The sequence below is a fragment of the Cupressus sempervirens genome, chromosome 8 (assembly GCF_028749045.1).
Source record: "Cupressus sempervirens isolate cs-2001-9-10 chromosome 8, ASM2874904v1, whole genome shotgun sequence".
NCBI classification, from domain to species: domain Eukaryota; kingdom Viridiplantae; phylum Streptophyta; class Pinopsida; order Cupressales; family Cupressaceae; genus Cupressus; species Cupressus sempervirens.
The window spans coordinates 415,445,674-415,449,709 of NC_143125.1; the positions used below are offsets into that span (position 1 = coordinate 415,445,674).

A 4,036-nucleotide genomic window follows, 5' to 3' on the forward strand; every position below is an offset into this window, starting at 1 on the left:
GTATGTATCTATGCATGCATGCATGTATGCAGTGTATGTATGTATGTATCCTTCCATCCATACATACATAGATATATCTATGTCATACATAGATACATGCATGTATGTATGCATCCATGTATGCATAGATGCATGCATGTATATCCACAGATGCATGCATGTATGTATGCATGGATACTTATATGCATGTATGTATGCATCTATGTATGTATACATACATACATAAATACATCTATACAAGTATATATCTTTTATGTATGCATATGCATGTATGCATGCATACATATATGGATGCATCTATGGATGCATACATGGATGCATGCATCTATGCTTGTATGCATCATTAGATGCATGCATGTATGTATGCATCAATGTATGCATCAATGCATACATGTATCTATGTATGTATACATAGATGCATGCTGTTGGCGCTCAAAATTGTAGTCTAAATTTTGAGCACTATCGATCATTTTGAGGCCTATAAATGCTTTGTGAAGCCTATGTACCTAGCTGTACCATTGACCCCTAAGGTGTTTAATGCTTTTGGTACCTTTCATTCAACATGCCTAAGCATTTCGTGAAGTTAGATTGAGTTTCTGAGTCATTTGGCAAAGTTCTGTTTTGAGCTAGTATCAATTTTGCATTTTCACCTAAGTGTCAAATAGCGACAGGAGGCTGTGTTTGAACTCGAATATCTTTTGCCCAGAATTGTGTCATGACTTACCACTTTGAGATTATCTTGTTTCCATACCCAAGAACCTATGTTTCAATTTTCAATTCATTCCAAATCCGTTTGACTAGGTTTTGTACCCCACAAAGTTGGTCATTTATTGTTTTGTGCATTTAACTAGTTGTTCACAATTCTGGGAAGCCCTGTTCGACCAATAATATCTTTAACCCAGTTGACCCAAATGAAAAAATTCTTTTTTCATTGTGTTCTAAGGGTAAGACACTTCATATGTTCTAATTTTGAGATCATTTCGAATCCATTTGATCAGTTTGCTAAACATGATCAAAAACTTAGTTTGCATTGTTTTGTTACGGCTAAGGTATCCAGATTGATCTGTACCCCTGTTCGGCATGTTATAACTTTGATCCTGTGATTGGCTAGCCTAAATGGATTGTACCATTGTTTTGTGTCCTAGAAATCCTTGAAGTAGACATGTATGCAAAATGTGGAATCTCACACAAGGCAAATGAACTGTTTGGCAAAATGCTTCAAAGAGATGTAGGTTCATGGACTACAATGATTACAGGGTATGCACAAAATGGTTTTTGCAAGGATGCCTTGAAACTCTTTGAACTAATGAAGCACTCTAGAACATATCTTGATCATTTAAGCCACGCTTGTGTTTTATTAGCATGTAGCCATGCAGGTCTGGTGGACGAGGGCTGCAAATACTTCAATGGCATATGTGATTCTTATTGCATTGTACCTACAACTGATCACTATGTTTGCATGATCGACCTTCTTAGCCATGCTGGCTATCTTAAGGAAACTCTAAGTTATATCATAAAAATGCCAATAAAGCCTATGGCATTTGTGTGGATGTGTTTTCTTGGTGCATGTAGACCACATGGAAATCTAGGATTAGGAGTATTTGCAGCAACTCATCTTTTTGAGCAGAACCCTACAGATGCCACGATTTATGTTTTTCTGTTAAGAAATTTGATAAAAGATAAAGGAATAAAAAAGATGCCCAGATGTAGTTGGATTGAAATCGATAAACTAGTACATGCTTTTTGTGTGGGAAAATATAGCACACCCATAGACATTGGAGATCCATGCAAAGTGTGGGCAATCTATATTGGCAGTTTAAGGTACCAAGGCATTTTCCTCTGCATAGGAAAGTGAATTATTTTTCTGCCACCATTGGGCCAAGCTGGTGATTGCATTTAGATTTTCAAGCATGCCCTCTGGGAAAACAATTAAGTCATCAAAAACCTCCGAGTATGGGTTTACCAGGACATGCAAAGAAGTTTACATCCAAGATTGTTCACAGAAAATTGCTATGAGAGATGTGTACAGATTGCACTATTTGAAACAAAAATAATGCCCTTACGAAGATGTTTTGAGATCCTGAGTGAAGCAAGATCTAGCAAATGTGTTTGAGAAGGGACTGCATTTCATTTCTGGTTCGTAGAAGAAAACAAAATTCTGAGTTCATAGAGATCTAGACCATGCTGTTGACTTCATAGAGATCTAGACCATGTAGGCAGATAGAAGAAGTGGCTTAGATAAGGGCAGAGCATCGACTTGAAATAAATATTCATGCCACCAGTGAAGCAACCCTGCGCAAAGAAAAGACAGAGATAAAATGCAAGCAAAAAAGTTAAAAGCAGCAGGCATATTAACACAAGCTCTCACGCATCAAAAGAAAATAGGGGAAGCAATTAGAAGTAGACTCACGTTGAAGGAGATAGACAAGGAAGCCATCCATGTTTCAAAGAACCCGCAAATTCAACGTTAAGGGTAGAAGGAAGCCACGCAGTGCAGAGTATGCAAAAAGCAATAATCCCACATCACTCGCAGGAGGGTACCTTTTAATATTTAAATACAATAGCATGCAAAAGGCATTGTGTCTAAAGACAAAGCACTTTTTGTGGAGGTCATGAGCAATTAAAGTGGGACCCGACCCAGATGAGGTGGACTGACATCAGCATGAAAAAGCAATATTTTAAACAAACTAACTGACGTGATGAGGTGGCAGGAAATAGACCGAGGAAGGAGATGGTGACACGTGTCTTGATCGAGCGGGTGTTGCTAACTTGCCAACCGAAAGTGCTCACCGGTTACCATAGCGAGATAGTGACCTTGCGACACATGGTAGTAGGCCCGGTTTGGGTGATGACATGGTGACTCTATCAACGTGCTGAGGTGGCAGTACAGGACAATTAAATCTGGACACGTGGTAGACAACAGAAGATCATGCAGTGAGCAGGTCTCAAGATCGCACCAGATCACGCCATGTGGCACAGATCTGATGGTAGGTGCTATGTTGCTATCGAAAGTTGCTCACTAGTTACCATAGCGACATAGCATGAGTGAATCAAAGGGCACCATGTGGCAGAAGCTGGTTGACCCGGATGGAAGGAGAGGGAAATATGAAGGCAAATAAAAATAATAATTTTTATTATTTCTCATTTTTTGAAGTCACATTCAGGCTTTTGAAATCAAATAAAGGATATATTCTAAAGTTTGGACTTTAGAGTATTTTAATTTTTTTGAAATTTTAAATGTGAGTTGCAGACTTAAGCATTTTTATAGCTAGAGGGGACATTTTCAAATGGCAATTTTAGGCACTTTCAATAACCAAAATATGAAGTGTTATATATTGCCGAAATCGAGAGAAGATGAACTTTGCGATTCTGGAGTCAATTTTTGCACAGGTATCAGTCAGTTTGAGCTACACGAGGTTTTCTATTAGGTACCTAAAATGCAACCATATTCATACCAGGAAGTTCAAATTTGTTTTTTGTCAAGATAATGACCTGGATATCAGTAGAAGGCAATGGAAATGCAGTTAGGGTCGAATTTGTTCTGATTTACTCAGTAAAAACTCATTTTCACTGGCTTTTTCATGGGGCAATCAGATATTTTGGCAAGTAAAGGGTTTTCATCATTAGGCAAGGATATTTTGCAAATTAGTTACAATATAATGATGAAATAGAAAATCAGTTAAAATGGTAGAGAGATGAAAGAGGTTTTCAGTTGCACAAGATGGGATTCCAAATGGACACTTGTCGTCTTTAGTTTCAATCCAAGAATTCATCTCCTTGCTATATCTTTCTTTCTTTCTTCATTTGTAAGGGTTCCATTTTTTGTCACTGAGAAACTAGGGGGTTCCAATTTTTGGGAAGAAAAGGTTCAGTGCTGTGATACCATTAGGGATTCCAGTTTTTGCACTGTGAGACCATTGGTTCCAGTATTTTGACATGTTTCCATGACTGTGACACCATTTTTCTTCAGCAATATTCTTCTTGTATGAACAAGAGTAGGAAGATAAATACAGATAGTTCAGATCTGTTAGGTTGT

At 37.9% G+C, this 4,036-nt stretch overlaps 1 pseudogene; it reads left to right on the top strand.

Moving 5' to 3' along the window:
* Nucleotides 1-1,162: 1,162 nt before the first annotated feature.
* Nucleotides 1,163-1,855, top strand: LOC149543019 (pentatricopeptide repeat-containing protein At2g03880, mitochondrial pseudogene; annotated as a pseudogene).
* The last annotated feature ends 2,181 nt before the right edge of the window (nucleotides 1,856-4,036 follow it).